Source organism: Microcaecilia unicolor, chromosome 2, assembly GCF_901765095.1.
Source record: "Microcaecilia unicolor chromosome 2, aMicUni1.1, whole genome shotgun sequence".
In the NCBI taxonomy this organism is placed as follows: Eukaryota; Metazoa; Chordata; class Amphibia; order Gymnophiona; family Siphonopidae; genus Microcaecilia; species Microcaecilia unicolor.
Genome location: NC_044032.1, coordinates 458,026,815 through 458,043,711, shown reverse-complemented (window position 1 = coordinate 458,043,711; position 16,897 = coordinate 458,026,815). Strand labels below are relative to the sequence as shown.

Below are 16,897 nucleotides of genomic sequence, written 5' to 3'. Positions count from 1 at the left end.
ATCAATGTTTTCTTTGCTAATTAGCTTGTTATATTTAGGAAATAGGAGAATGAAAAAAAGTGAGATAGTTTGAATGATCTTTGAAATGAGTTGGCATAGTGTTAATCAGCATCGGATTAAAGTGATCAGTTCTGCATCCAGTCTTTTGTGGATGACTTCATTGAGAAATAATTAGCACTTTGGCTTTCTTGAACATGGTTACAGGAAACCGCTAGAATTGTAGGACATGTATGTAAATTTGTAGGTTAAAGAAAACCTTTCAGCATTCTCCACTGGGTGGCTCTTGCTATTAGATTTTTTTTTCATTGAATATTTACTTTTTATTTATCATACAGGTTACACAAAATTCACATGTTTTACAATAATAAAAAATATGTGTACCTTAAAATGGAGGCCGTACTTAATTTATAACATATCATACATTTTTCTAACCCCTTCCAGCCCTTTGTCCATCAAATCTAAAAAAAAAAACCCAAAAATGCCTTTCCTGTTCATATTACTTCTTCCTTTTCCTACAGTAAGTATTGACAACTCTAAAGCAAACACTGTGTTGATCAGTAGTTTTCTGCTTATGTGAGCTCTTTAGTGTCCAGTTTAGTCTTTCATATTCAGACTGCCCTGGGGAAGGGTGGGGAGAGGAATATGGCAGAAGCCTACTTCCATAATGGAGATCTGAAATTTTATGTTTCTATGGGGTCCTTTTACTAGGCTGCAGAAAAAAGTGCCTTAGCCTGCCCTTTCACTAGGTTTTTCCCATGTGCTAAGGCCAGTTTTTACTGCATCTGTAAAAATGGCCTTTTTGTATTTGGCGTATTGCTTTGTGTGCATTGTTGCTTGTGTCTGTTGTTTCTTGTTTACTTGTATTGTTGGTTTTGGCTTCCAATAAACAGACCTCTAAAGAAAAAAAAACATTAACCGCAACCTATTATGTAGGCAGTAAGGGCTCATGCACTTACTAAAAATAAATAAATAAATAATAATAAAATAAATAAAAATAAAAACCCAGAGAGAGAGAAGCAGCTCAACAAACAATACATAAAGCGTTACTGCCTGAACCAATTTTATAGCACTGGACGGCCCACGTTAACATCGCTTTAAACTTATCCAACCTGTGTCCTGACTGCAAGCATAGATGCCACAAGATAGACCACAGCCGCTGACACTCGTAACATTATAGAAGAATCCAAAATGAACACCATAAAAATACTCCTTGGAATGTATTCCACAACCCTGATCCAGGCAATTTTGGCCATACCTCACGACAAAAATACCATCATACCCATACTACACAACCCATTCCGGCCAACCAAATATACCACCTTCCAACAAACTATCAACAGAACCATCAATGAAAAACCAACAACATATGAACACATTCTACAAACTACAAAAAAGAATACAAACAAACTCAAACCTAAGAACAAATGACAACTAATAAAAATCAAACAGATCCTCACACATAGAAGAACTTTGTCATACAATCCAAGTGCGATACATCAATGTCAGATCTGCAGTAAATAAAACAGAAATACTAACAGATTGGATCACGACTGAAGCCCTCAACTACTTTTCATCAAGGAAACTTGGATCCAAGACCAAAAAGATCCCATTATAACTGGATCTATGCCCCCCAGGTTACAAAATCACACTTCACCAGAAAAGGTAAAAGGGGTGGAGGCATCACTCTAATTCACAGATCACACTTCACCACCGAAACCATCGCCAAGTCAATAACACCTCTACTTGAAATTGCCTCAATCAGGATTCAACACAATTCCCTCCTGGACCACTTGAACTGCGTCATATTCTATAGACCCCCGGGCAACTGGAATGAAGCCCAAACAAACTTCATGGACTTTCTATCAACTACATGTACATCTAACTCAAACGTGATGGTCATAGGAGATATCAACCTCCACTTAGAAGACCCCGAACTCAAACGGTGCTCGCGACTGTAAGGATTTCCTTCAACTATGGGATTTCAAATGGCCACAATTAAAGGCAACACACATAAAAGGTCACACATGACATAATCGCACACAAATTCACCACTAACCAAAACTTCAAAATAATAGAACACAACTGGTCAGAAGCACCATGGTCTGATCACTTTAAACTTAACAAGACTCTACAATGGCTAAAGAAAAGGCTATCACCAAACAAGTGAAACGCATATCACACAGCACCAGAGTCCATGTGGATGCAAAAAATATTCTGGCATTCAATATATGATGACAATTGGTCTGCTTCAACTAACTCTACAAACTACCTTATGGAATGGGAAGAAAGATGTAACTTTGTCCTCAACAAAATAGCCCCCATTCAAACAAAAACCTCACGCAAACACAAGAAGACCCCTATGGTTCAACGACAAACTGAAAAAACTAAAAACAATATCCAGAACACTTGAACGGGCGTGCGAGAAAAAATAAAATACACAGAAAACCTAAACATGTGGAAAGAATCACAAAAAAAATACAAACATGAGATAAACAAACCAAATGGAACTACTTTAAGACACAGGTCTACAAGACTACTTTAATACAAGCTACTGGACAAGTACTTGACACCGGATCAGTGGCATCATCAAACATGGGCACCCCACCAGCAGACGAAATTGCCAGATACTTTTAAAAGAAAAAAGGTCAACTTACGCAGCACCATTCACACTTTGTAACTGCTTACCCCGGGGTCCGCAACTACCTCTCCGGAATTATGTAAGCCACATTGATCTTACAAATGGGTGGGAAAATGTGGGATACAATGTAACAAATAAATAAATGCAGTATTCCTGTACTAACCAATGAGCATGCAGTAATGTATCTGCCCTGATTGGCTCAGGAACTCCCACTTTCCACCCCCTGACATGCCACCTTCAAAAAATATATATATATTTTTGCGCACAGTAATTGGCAGTTACTGCAGGCGCCTGTGCGTGTCCCACTGTATGCCATTTTAAGCTGCATTTGGTTCATGTTAGCGCCTAATAAAGCTCTGTAAAAGGTCCCCTAAATTACCTGTCAGGTAGCAGTGCTATATTGCTCTAAATATGAACTTAACTACTGTTGGGTTCTTATTGGTTTCTATGTTTTTTCTTCATCCTAGGTGAAGACAATTTTCAAAGGTTCCCTCATGATAACTAAGATGTTACCTACTAGATTGCTAGAGGGAAATTGTTTCCACTAATCAATATTAATATACGTTATACAATAGAACTAACACTAGACCACAAAAAATATAAAGTATTGTAAATGGAACTAGAAAGGTGCAGGCCTGCCTTAAATTATCAAAATTAAAAACTAACGGTGTCTGTAGCCTCAGAGTCTGTAGTCGACTAATATTGCCAAAGCGACCATGTGCCTTACATACCAAGGGACACAATTGTAATCAATTGGATACATAACACCAAAAACTTTTAAAATTATATGTAAACATGTATTAATCAAAAATATCCAAAATTTATCAAAATTCCAAATTTATAAAAAGTATACAAAATGCAGAGAAAAATGCAAAGAAAAAGGAAAATTGTTTCCCTCAGAGGAGCAGGAGAAGGTTGTACACTGAACCATCATTGCAGTTCCCCTAAGAAAATATGGGTCCAATATTCAAAATGATTTAAGCAGGCAGGAGAGGCTCTTGGCCGTTTAAATTACCCTGTCCAGGGCTAACCGGGCATGTTCATCTGCACCTTAATCGGATAGTGCTGCAGAAATGCCCAAAACTAAAACCAGCAATTTTGGGGTGCACAAATAGGATCACATAAAATGTGGTCCTATCTTTATGTGCTCTTTCATAGTTGGTTAAGTGCTGATATTGCACTTAACCGGCTATATTTCCCAGCTCCATATACCTGTAAATTCATTGAGGAAGCCCGGACATGGCCCAGCATTGAATTTCTAGGTATAACTCCAGCAGGGGTCTACAAAACTCTGAACACTTCTGGCTGAATATCGGGCCCAATAATTTTATTAGTCAGCTATAATTTACCCATAAGAGAAAGTGAGATTCCTAAAGGAAGAAAACAACTTTCATAGATGTGTGTGCTGCCCTCCAGCCCACCTGAAATACACTGCGGGAGTTGAGGTCAGGGGTCTGGCTCTAGCTCCATGAGTTCCGGATGCTGGGCATCTAGTCGGGGTGTCGGCGGGTGGCATCCTGGTGCCCCGCCAACTGGATTTGAGGGGTGCTTCTTTGAACAGCTGCTACTATAGGCATACTTGTGCATGCGCCAGAAGCCCTTGAGGCCCTGCTATGGGGAGGGTGGCGGGATGGTCTCCGATGACGTCAGGATCCCTGGGCTATTTAGGCATTCTATCTCCTCTCGTAACACCTTTGCAGCTGCTGCTGTTGTGTCATGTCTGGCCTCCAGCTTCGAGTACTGCCTCGAATCCAGCTTCCAGTTCCGTCCTGCCACCAGCTCTTGGTCCTGTCTCTAGCCATAGTCCTGCCTCATTTCCAGCTCGCAGCTCTGTACTGCCTCCAGTTCCTGCATGCAGTCTTCAGCTCTACTATTCCTGCCTTTGGTTCTAAATCTTGTCTCCAGTTCCTGTATCCAGATCTGCTGTTCCTGTCTTTAGTTCCAACGTCTGCTCGATCCTCTATTCCTGAGTAACTCATCTGCTGTCTGTTGGGATCTTCTGAACCTCTGGATTGGGAACATGGTGACAGTTCAAGGGCTCACCATCCGGACTTGTGACAGACTGTGAAGGCCATGAGCTCAACCAAGTCACCGGCCTTGCAGCTCCTTCAGCAGCTGGCCCTCCAACTCCAACAGCTTTACAGATCTGTAGAGGATTTAACTCTGCAGATGGACACCTTCAGAATCAACAGCATCTCCGGCCACAGCTTCTCCATCCATGGCGGCAAAGCCCAGTCACAACCCTGTCCACCCTGGGGATCCGCTTGGCACCTCCGCCCTGGTATGATGACAACCCAAAGATCTGCAGGGGATTCCCCAATCAGTGCCACATCATCTTTGAGCTTCAGGCCCAAGACTTTGCCACTGACCGAGCCCATGTCCAGCCCTTGCATGGGTTTCTCCTATCTGGGAATGAAATGACCTAGTGTTGAACAATCCGATTAAGTTCCTGGGACATTTCCGAAATATCTTCCAGGAGCAGGGGAAGACCTCTTCCGCAGCTTCTGATATGCTCAACCTTTGACAAGGGTTGCAAACTTTGGGTACCTACTTCATCCTGTTCTGGACTTTTGCCTCTGAGTTAGAGTGGAACAATGAGAGTCTGGTTGCTGTGTTCTGTCAAGGGCCAGATCAAAGACGAGTTGGCTGGACAGGATCTTCTCACAACCTTGGATGACTTTATCTACTTGTGTACTCAGATAGATATCTGGTTCCAAGATCGAGCACAGGAGCAGCTATTCATCTTCAAGATGGTCTGTCTAGTTCTCAACTTCCAGTATGTCTCCCATTCCTCTTCTAAGGCAACCTCTCAGACTGAGGCTGGGGAGCCCATGCAAGTTGACCAATTCTCCCTCTCCGACCAGGAGAAATAGTGACACTGGTCCAGGATCTATGTTTGTATTGTGGGGAGAGGGGGCCGCTATGCTCTCAGATGTCCCCAAAAAATGGAAAACTGTCGGGCCTAGCCTTGGCCAGGGAAACAGAGCTAGGCTGCCACATACAAACTAACCACACTCAATTTCTGGTTCCCGCTTCCCTTAAACTGGACAAGCCATCACCCATGACTGAGGCCTTTAACGATTCCGAAGCAGGAGGAAGTTCATCAACGAGGTGCTGGTCCAACACTACAGCATCCCAGCCCGCGAAATCTCCAAGCCCATACTCTCAGCCCAGGCAGCATACATATGGCAACATCCCCTTGGTATGTAAGTCACATATGGCAACATCCTGGGCATATCAAGACTAAGACAGTACATCTACACTTGAGAGTCAGAGCCCTTCATAGGGAAGCCATCTCCTTATACATTCTCCAGACAGCAGTCAATCCGCTTCCATGAGGATGATGAATAGAAAACCACGTTTAACACCAAGGATGGCCATTATGAATACCTAGTGATGCTGTTCGGTATCTTGAACACTCCTATGGTCTTCCAGAACTTTGTTAATGGCATTTTCCATGATCTGCTACAAAAATGTGTCCTGGTGTACCTAGTTGACATCCTCATTTTCTCCAAGATGTTGGCTCAGTGTGGTGGTTCAGTGTACAACGTTCGCCTGCTGCTCTGAAGGAAACAATTTTCCTTTTTGTTTGCATTTTTCTTTGCATTTTATATAATTTTGATAAATTTGGAATTTTGATAACTTTTGGGATATTTTTGATTAATACGTGTTTGCATATAAAATTTTAAAGTTTTTGGTGTTATGTATCCAATGATCACAATTGTGTCCCTTGGTATGTAAGGCATATATGGCAGCATTCTGGGCATATCAAGGTTAGGACGGTACCTCTACATCTGAGAGTCGGAGCCCTTCATAGGGAAGCCATCTCCTTATACGTCTTCCAGATGGCAGTGAATCCACATCCATGAGGATTATGAATAGAAGACCGCGTTTACCAGGGATGGCCATTACGAATACCTAGTGATGCCGTTTAGTCTCTTGAACACTCCTGCGGTCTTCAGAACTTTGTTAATGATATTTTCCATGACCTGCTACAAAAATGTGACCTGGTGTGTCTAGTTGACATCCTCATTTTCTCCAAGACGTTGGATCAGCACAGGCTGCAAGTCAAGCAGGTCCTTCAATGCCTGTGGGAGAACCAGTTATACACCAAACTTGAGAAATGCGTCTTCAAGCACAGTGAATTACCTTTCCTGGGATACATCATTTCTAACCAAGGCCTGAAGATTGACCCAGCAAAGCTGTCTGCCATTCTGGACTGGCCTCATCCCAAGGTCAGTGAGCAGTGCAACGGTTTTTGGGGTTTGCTAACTACTACCGTTCAGAACTCCTCCATTGCCGTGCCCCTGATCGCCCTGATTTAGAAAGCGGCCAATACCCAGGAGTGGCCTGAAGAAACTATAGAGGCCTTTGATCTCCTAAAGCGGTCCTTCATGTCAGCCTTGATCCTCTATCATTCTGACTCAGAGAAACTCTTTGTGGAGGTTGATGCATCTTCCTTCAGGAAGGGCGCCATCCTTTCTCAACCTGACACAAATGGCAAACTGCTACCGTGTGCCTTCTTCTCTGGGAAGTTCTTGCTCACTGAGAGGAACTATACCATCGGTGACCAGGAGCTTTGGCCATCAAGTTAGTGCTTGTAGAGTGACATCACCTTCTGGAGGGGATGAAACATCCATTTCCTATGGCTGTGGACCACAAAAACTTACTGTACCTACAGAAGGCCTGCAGACTTAACCCTCACCAAGCCCAATGGCCATTATTCTACCATTTGATTTTAAGATGGTCTTTCAGCCAGCTGAGAGAAATATCCAAGCCGACTCCCTCTCTCGATTCATAGAGAGAGAGGAGAGTCCTGACCTTCAGACCATTCTGGACCCTGCCAAGATACAGGTAGCTGTGGCCATGCCGGTTCCCCAAGCAAAACTATAGTTCCCAAAGAACTCCAGAACAAGGTATTGAAATGGGAAAATGAATCCATGATTGCCAGTCATCCTGGAGTGCAGAGGACGCTTGAGCTCATCTTCTGAGCCTACTGGTGGTTGCAACTAAAGAAGGACATATGCAATTATGTGACCTCCTGTCCTGTATGTGCCCATCACAAACCATCTCATCACCGCCACTTTCGGTGCCTGACACATCCTGGTCTCATATAGCCTCAATTCATTGGGCCCTATCCTGTAATTCGTCAAGTGGGACCTATTACCTATCAACTGTAGCTACTCTTCACCTTGTGCATTCATAATACAGTTCATGTGTCCCTCCTTAAGCTACTCAAACTAAGAAGGAGGACCACTACGCCACCTGTACTGATCCTAGTTGCCACAGACCTGGACACCGAATATGAGGTTCAGGATATCCAGGAGGGTAAGAGGAAGACTGCAATACCTCATTGCCTGGAAAGGGTATGAACCTGAAGAAAACTCTTGGGAACCCACAAACCAAGACCATGCCCCAGTGCTCCTCCGAATATTTCAATGCCTGTTTCCTCACAAACCCAGCCCCAGATCATGTAGAGAGATATCTTTGAGGGGGAGGTACTATCATGACGCTAGGTCATCATCTGCTTTTTGACCCACCTGCAATCCTTGGTGGGAGTCAGAGTCCAGCTCTGCGATCGTCCGGAGGCTGGTTTCTGAGTCAGCGCATCAGCGGGTGGCGTGCTCTCTCTCAACCTCTCTCTCTCCACTGTAACTGTCCCTGACACCTTCAAGCATGCTGTAGTCACACCTCTCCTCAAAAAACCATCACTTGACCCTACCTGTCCCTCCAACTACTGCCCCGTCTCCCTCTTACCCTTCCTCTCCAAAATACTTGAGTGCGCCGTTCACAGCCGCTGCCTTGATTTTCTCTCCTCTCAGGCCATCCTCGATCCGCTTCAATCCGGTTTTCGCCCTCTCCACTCGACAGAAACAGCACTCTCTAAAGTCTGTAATGACCTGTTCCTTGCCAAATCCAGAGGCCACTATTCCATCCTCATCCTCCTCGATCTATCCGCCGCTTTTGACACTGTCAATCATGATTTACTTCTTGCCACACTGTCCTCATTTGGGTTCCAGGGCTCTGTCCTCTCCTGGTTCTCCTCCTATCTGTCCCACCACACCTTCAGAGTACACTCTCATGGATCTTCCTCCACCCCCATCCCACTCTCTGTTGGAGTTCCCCAGGGATCTGTCCTTGGACCCCTTCTTTTTTCAATCTACACCTCTTCCCTGGGCTCACTGATCTCATCTCATGGTTTCCAGTATCATCTTTATGCTGATGACACCCAGCTGTATCTCTCCACACCAGACATCACCACGGAGACCCAGGCCAAGGTATCGGCCTGCCTATCCAACATTGCTGCATGGATGTCCAACTGCCACCTGAAACTGAACATGGCCAAGACTGAGCTTATCGTATTTCCACCAAAACCCACTTCTCCTCTTCCTCCGCTCTCGATTTCAGTTGATAACACCCTCATCCTCCCCGTCTCATCCGCCCACAACCTCGGAGTCACCTTTGACTCCTCCCTCTCTGCTCATATTTATTTATTTATTTATTTTTTAAATTTTTGTTACATTTGTACCCCGCTCTTTCCCACTCATGGCAGGCTCAATGCGGCAGGCAATGGAGGGTTAAGTGACTTGCCCAGAGTCACAAGGAGCTGCCTGTGCCGGGAATCGAACTCAGTTCCTTAGTTTCCCAGGACCAAAGTCCACCACCCTAACCACTAGGCCACTCCTCCACTCTGATAATAGACAGATCATGCATATCCAGCAGACAGCCAAGACCTGTCGCTTCTTCCTCTTTAACTTCAGCAAAATTCGCCCTTTCCTCTCTGAGCACACCACCTGAACTCTCATCCACTCTCTCATTACCTCTTGCCTTGACTACTGCAACCTACTCCTCACTGGCCTCCCACTTAACCATCTATCCCCCCTTCAATCCGTTCAGAACTCTGCTGCATGTCTTATATTCCGCCTGAACCGATATACTCATAGCTCTCCTTTCCTCAGGTCACTTCACTGGCTTCCGATCAAATACCGCATACAGTTCAAGCTTCTCCTTCTTACCTACAAATGCACTCAGTCTGCAGCCCCTCATTACCTCTCTACCCTCATCTCTCCTTACGTTCCCGCCCGAAACCTCCGCTCACAGGACAAATCCCTCCTCTCAGTACCCTTCTCTACCACCGCCAACTCCAGGCTCCGCCCATTCTGCCTCGCCTCACCCTATGCTTGGAATAAACTTCCTGAGCCATTACGCCAAGCCCCCTCCCTACCCATCTTCAAATCCTGCTCAAAGCCCACCTCTTCAATGTTGATTTCGGCACCTAACCTTTTACCTTTCAGGAAATCTCGACTGCCCAATTTGACTGCCCCTACTTGACTGACTGTACATTTGTCCTTTAGATTATAAGCTGTTTGAGCAGGGATTGTCCTTCTATGTTAAATTGTACAGCGCTGTGTAACCCTGGTAGCGCTTTAGAAATGTTAAATAGTAGTAGTAGTGGCATCCTAGTGCTCCACAGGCTGGATTCAAGGAGCACTCCTTCCAACAGCTGCTCCTGTAGGTGTACACGTATGTGCCAGAATCCCTTGATGCCCCACTACAGGGAGGGTCGCGGAATTCCCTCCAATTACATCAGGCTCTCCAGACCACTTAAGATGTTCCAACTCCTCTCTCTGCACCTTTGCAGCTGCTGCTCTTGTGTCGTGCCTGGCCTCCAGCTTCAAGTTATGCCTCAAATCCAGTTTCCAGTTCCATCCTGCTCTCAGCTTCTAGTCCTGCCTCATCTCCTGTTTCCAGCTCTGTCCTGCCTTCAACTCCTAGTCCTGTCTCCAGCTTCCAGCCCTATCACCTGCTCCTGCCTCCAGCCCTAGTCCTGTCTTTCCAGCTTTCAGCTCTGCCCTGCCTCCAGTTCCAGCATCCAGTCTTCAGCTCCACTGTTCCTGACTCTGGTTTCAGTATCCTGTTTCCAGCTTCTGTATCCCAATCTGGTTCCAGTGTTCCAGTTCCCAGCTCTGCTGTTCCTGTCTTTAGTTCCAGCGTCCACTTGATTCCTCTATTCCTGAGTGACTCATCTGCCATCTGTTAGGATCCTTCTGACCTCTGGGTTGGGAATCCGATGATAGTCCGAGGGCACACCATTCAGACTTGTGACAATGTGATTTTCAGATCAATGCATTGTTTTTTGCCCACTTTCTGCTGCCTCCTGATGAAGGAAATGCAAAATTATTTGTACCCAGGTAGCTTTCCGTTTTAAAAATAATCTTCCTTGATCCATTCTTTAGGTGTTTGTGCTATGCTAATTCTTGATGTACATCAGTGTGATGGTGCAGTTGAATTCTGGAAAAGATTAGTATGGTGGTTCATGGTTTACTTAAATGATCTGTCTATTATCAGAAACTCTAGTATTTTTTTCAGAAACAAAATAAGTGGAATGAGAAAAGAAGAATCCTAATAATAATTTTTGTTAACTTCCTGATTTATCTAAAACATTTCTGCTTGTGTTGGCTCTTTTAAGGATTAGATTAGGAATATCTTGGTGTATGAAACTTGATATACAGTCTGTGGTTTTGCTGATACCCTGAGTCACTATACCCAAAACAGTGAGTTTTACTGGAATCCCCTTAACATACTCATCTGTGCCTGTAAGTAAAATGAGTGAAGTGCCAGCTCTCTTTACATTAAATGACTGACGCAAGCTAAAATCAGTGAGGCTTCAGCTTTGCTCTTAATTAGATAAACATTACAGTGCCACATCAGGACATTCAAGGACTTTATCATGCCCCTAATTGTTTTATTTTTGTTCTATAAGATGTTCCAAAGTTGGTTAACTCTGTGGTTCTATAGGTTTGATTTATGAAAGTTTTATTTTTTCTCATATGCTTAAAATGGTAAACCCATCATAAATCAGACCTCTGGTATATTAAAATAATTTTGGTTAAGCCCTTCTCTACATTCTCATATGTGTATAGTTTATTTTGTACTGGAAAAACTAGGAAATATTAGTCTCATTTATATATTGCAGTCATACATATTTAAAATAGACATACTAATTATAGAAACAGAGAAAAACATAGATAAAGATCATATGGCCTATCCAGTCTGCCCATCCATGCCATCTACTTTCCCTGTCACTCCCTTAGAGATCCTTTGTACTTGTCCCAAGCTCGCTTGAATTCAGATACTGTTTTCATCTCCGCCGTTTCCACCTGGAGGCCGTTCGACGAATTCACGACTCTCTCCATGAAGAAGTATGTCCTCAGATAACTTCTGAATCGATCCCCTTTCACCTTTATCCTATGCCCTCTCATCTTTTAACTGCACATTTATCTCACAAAGCAGGAACCAGAGGAATTTAAGTGGACTGCGGTTTGAAAGTTGAGAGGGATCTCTTGTTGTGGCTACACACGCAAGCCATTCTCATATCACACAGCGGATTCATAAGACCAGGCGCAATTGAGTTGTAATGGTGAAGTATGAAATCCAGAAGTGAATAAGACGTGGAAGGGCATAATCGAACGGAAACGCCTATCTCCATGGGTGTTTATCTCCGAGAACGGGTCCGTGAAGGGGCGGGCTGAACCGTATTTTCGAAAAAATGGACGTTTTTGAGCTGGGCGTTTTGTTTTTTTTAGCGATAATGGAAGCTAAAAACGCCCAGCTCAAAAACGTCCTAATCCGAGCCATTTGGTCGTGGGAGGGGCCACGATTCATAGTACACTCGCCCCCATTACATGCCAGGACACCAACTGGGCACCCTAAAGGTCAATGTGGTGGACTTCAGACAACGCTTCCACATGCATAGCTCCCTTACCATGGGTGCTGAGCCCCCAACCCCCCTCCCCCACAACCCACTACCCATCAATGTACAACACTACCATAGCTCTTAGGGGTGAAGGGGGCACCTACATGTGGGTACAGTGGGTTTTGGAGGCCTCCCATTTACCACCACAATTGTTACAGGTGAGGGGGATGGGCCTGGGTCCACCTGGCTGAAGTGCACTGCAGTACCCACTAAAAGTGCTCCAGGGACCTGCATACACGCAGGCCTCTAGGACTTGTTGCTGCTGTACAACATTGGCACACCAGTTGACACCTGAAGACTAATCTCTCCGAAAACGTCCTTTATTGGAATAACCACGTTTACTCACAGTTAACTGCAGATCAAAGGTTGTGCCCCACTGGCAACGAGTCTCCCTGGTACTGAGATTAGCAGTAGGTCAGAGCTGGCAGAATGCTGTACAATGCCCTCTTTCAGCCACATTCAAGGTAAGAACTAAGTTCTGTAACGTGGCTAACACAGGAAAGGGAACTAAAACTGGCTTACAAAAATGGCCACTACCTCATGGACTACAACAGGAAACACAACAGGGCACACTCTGACCCAGTAGGCAGGGGGAAAAGCACCATGGGAGAAGAACCTACCAACTACCAACATCGTGAGACTGTAACACAAGCTAATGAAATCACGGAGCCCAATACCCTACACCCACCACAATGCAATGCTGATGTGACCCTGTACTGCACCCGAGAGCCACATCTGACCCAGGGAAAGGCTGTCAGAGGATAGAACACATTCTGCTGTCATGGAGGTGGGTACGGCATTTGAGGCTGGCATAGAGGCTGGAAAAAAAGTTTTTCAAGTGGGTTTTGTTTGGTGGGAGGGGGTTAGTGACCACTGGGGGAGTCCGGGGAGGTGATTCCCGATTCCCTCCAGTGGTCATCTGGTCAGTTGGGGCACTTTTTTGGGACCTGTTCTTGAAAAAAAGGGTCCAAAAAGCGACCCAAAATCGCGGTAAAGCACCTTTTTTTTTTGATTATCAGCTAAAGACGCCCATCTCTCCTCGGCTGATAACCACGCCCCAGTTCCGCCTTCACCACGCCTCCAACACGCCCCCGTCAACTTTACCCGTTTCCGCGACGGATTGCAGTTGGAAACGCTCAAAATTGGCTTTCGATTATACCGATTTGGGCGCCCACGGGAGAAAGACGCCCATCTCCCGATTTGGGTTGCAATATAGGCGTTTTCTCTTTCGATTATAAGCTGGATTTTGGCTTAATTTGTTACATCAAGCAGATTGAGACCTGTGCTGGAATAACTCCTAGATTGAAACGGAAAGTTCGTGATTAATTGAAGCCATTTTATATGGTCTAATGGGACTTCATATGAGGATCCTTGGATATAAAAAGACACTATTTTTATAGACTGGAGTATAAGTATAGCTTGAGGTGGCAATTATGGCTAGGAGTTAACATGTACACTAATGTATAATCTGGTGTGATGATGTGTCTGGATGATTCTGTGTGGGATGTTTGAGAGTGAGTTGCGTGAGTGCTTGGTGTTTGAGAAAGTGATATCAATAAAGGTGTCCATGAAAATTGAATTCAATAGTGGAGTACTTTGTGTATTATAGTGTAAACTTATGCCAAATGTTTCTGGTTACAAAATCAATACTCAAATAACCGAGGTAATCCCCCTTAAATTTCATGCAACCCTGGATATAGCATCCTTTTCCGGCTTAATCTGGTCATCCAAAAGTCTTAGGGGGTCTTATACTATGGTGCGCTAGCCTTTTTAGTTCACACTAGAAATCATCTGGCGCTAAATGCTGACACGTCCATTATATTCCTATGTGCATCTCAGTGTTTAGTGCCAGTTGATTTCTAGTGCGAGGTAAGAACTCTAGCAGACCTTAGTAAAAGACCCTCTTAGATGCTTAGGCTTAGACCTATGCACTAACTTAGAGGATATTGTTGATCTCAATTCAAAGAAGATTCTTAATACAATTAAAGACTTATGAATTCATGGAACCCCCTTCATTTAACTTGGTGGGGACATTTAGAAACTATTAAGATGATGCTACCTGTTTTATTCCCTAAGGGGCCCTTTTACTAAGCCATGTAGGCGCCTATGCGCATCCTACATGCATCAGTTTTCAACTACTGTCCGGTTACCATGTGGTCCGGGCGGTAATTTTGTTTTTTATATGTGTCCACTAACAGGCTTATTTTCGAAAGAGAAGGGCGCCCATCTTCCAACACAAATCGGGAGATGGGCGTCCTTCTCTCAGGGTCACCCAAATCAGCATAATTGAAAGCCAATTTTGGGCGCCCTCAACTGCTTTCTGTCGCAAGGACAACCAAAGTTCACAGGGGCATGTCGGCAGCATAGCGAAGGCGGGACTGGGGCTTGCTTAAGAGATGGGTGTCCTCGGGCGATATTGGAAAAAAGAAGGGCGTCCCTGACGAGCACTTGGGTGACTTTACTTGGTCCATTTTCTCTTGCGACCAAACCTCAAAAAGGTGCCCAAACTGACCAGATGACCACCGGAGAGAATCGGGGATCACCTCCACTTACTCCCTCAGTGGTCACTAACTCCCTTCCACCCTAAAAAAAACTTTAAAATATTTTTTGCCAGCCTCAAATGTCATACCCAGGCCCAGCTCCATGACAGCAGTATGCAGGTACCTGAAGCAGTTTTAGTGGATGCAGTGCACTTCAGGCAGGCGGACCCAGGCCCATCCCCCCCTACCTGTTACACTTGTGGTGGTAAATGTGAGCCCTCCAAATACCACCAGAAACCCACTGTACCCATATGTAGGCACCCCCCTTCACCCCTTAGGGCTATGGTAGTGGTGTACAGTTGTGGAGAGTGGGTTTTTTGGGGGGGTCTGGGGGGCTCAGCACACAAAGTAAGGGAGCTATGCACCTGGGAGCAATTTCTGAAGTCCACTGCAGTGCCCCCTAGGGTGCCCGGTTGTTGTCCTGGCATGTGAGGAGGACCAGTGCACTACGAATGCTGGCTCCTCCCACGACCAAATGACTTGGATTTGGTCGTTTCTGAGATGGGTGTCCTTGGTTTCCATTATCGCTGAAAACCGGGGACGACCATCTCTTAGGACAACCTAGGGACGACCATCTCTAAGGTCAACCTAAATGTTGAGATTTGGGCGTCCCCGATCGTTTAATCGAAACAAAAGATGGACGTCTATCTTGTTTCGATAATACGGGTTTCCCCACCCCTTCATGGAGCCGCTCTGCAAGGATGGCCCCAGGAAAACCTGGGTGCCCCGTTCGATTATGCCCCTCTAAGTGTGCCAGAAATTTTCCGGTGCATGGCTAAACTGGGTGGTAATCATCATTCTATGCGCATAGGCCGTTACCGCCCAGTTAACATGTGAGACTTTACCGCTAGGTCAATGGGTGTCGATATGGTCTCAGACCCAAAATGGATGCGTGCCAATTTTTATTTTATTGCACGTACATTTTTGGCAAAAAATAAAAGGCCTAAAAGTAGGTGCCACTTATAGAACACACTTAGACAGAAATGTTTGCGCCGTAGATTTTTTAGGTGCCTAACAGGTGAATTTTCGAAAGAGAAGGGCGCCCATCTTCCGACACAAATCGGAAGATGGGTGTCCTTCTCGCAAGGTCTCCCAAATCGGCATAATCGAAAGCTGATTTGGGCGCCCTCAACTGCTTTCCGTCGTGGGGACGACCAAAGTTCACGGGGGCATGTCGGCAGTGTAGCAAAGGCAGGACTGGAGCGTGCTTAGGAGATGGGCGTCCTTTGCTGATAATTGAAAAAAGAAGGGCGTCCCTGATGAACACTTGGGCGACTTTACTTGGTCAATTGTTTTCACGACCAAGCATCAAACAGGTGCCCAAACTGACCAAATGACCACCGGAGGGAATCGGGGATCACCTCTCCTTATTACCCCAGTGATCACTAACCCCCTCCCACCCTCAAAAAATACTTTTTTGCCAGCCTCTATACCAGCCTCAAATGGCATACTTGGGTCCATCGCAGAAGTATGCAGGTACCTGGAGCAATTGTAGTGGGTGCAGTATACTTCAGGCAGGCGGACCCAGGCCCACCCCCCCCCCCCACCTGTTACACTTGTGGTGGTAAATGTGAGCCCTCCAAAACCCATCAGAAACTCATTGTACCCACATGTAGGTGCCCGCCTTCATCCCTAAGAGCTATGGTAGTGGTGTACAGTTGTGGATTTGGGGGGCTCAGCACCCAAGGTAAGGGAGCTATGCACCTGGGACCTTTTTCTGAATTCCACTGCAGTGCCCCCTAGGGTTCCCGGTTGGTGTCCTGGCATGTGAGGGGGACCAGTGCACTATGAATGCTGGCTCCTCCCACGACCAAATGGTTTGGATTTGGTCGTTTTTGAGATGGGCGTCCTTGGTTTCCATTATCGCCGAAAACTGGGGACGAGCATCTCAAAAACAACCTAAGGATGACCATCTCTAAGGTCGACCTAAATTTCATGATTTGGGCGTTCCCGTCCGTATTA

General features: G+C 45.3%; 1 protein-coding gene across 1 annotated transcript in view; it reads left to right on the top strand.

Annotated features, from left to right (window-relative positions):
- DYSF (dysferlin) overlaps positions 1-16,897 on the top strand; it is a 591,346-nt gene that overhangs the window by 409,677 nt on the left and 164,772 nt on the right. The window lies entirely within an intron of this gene.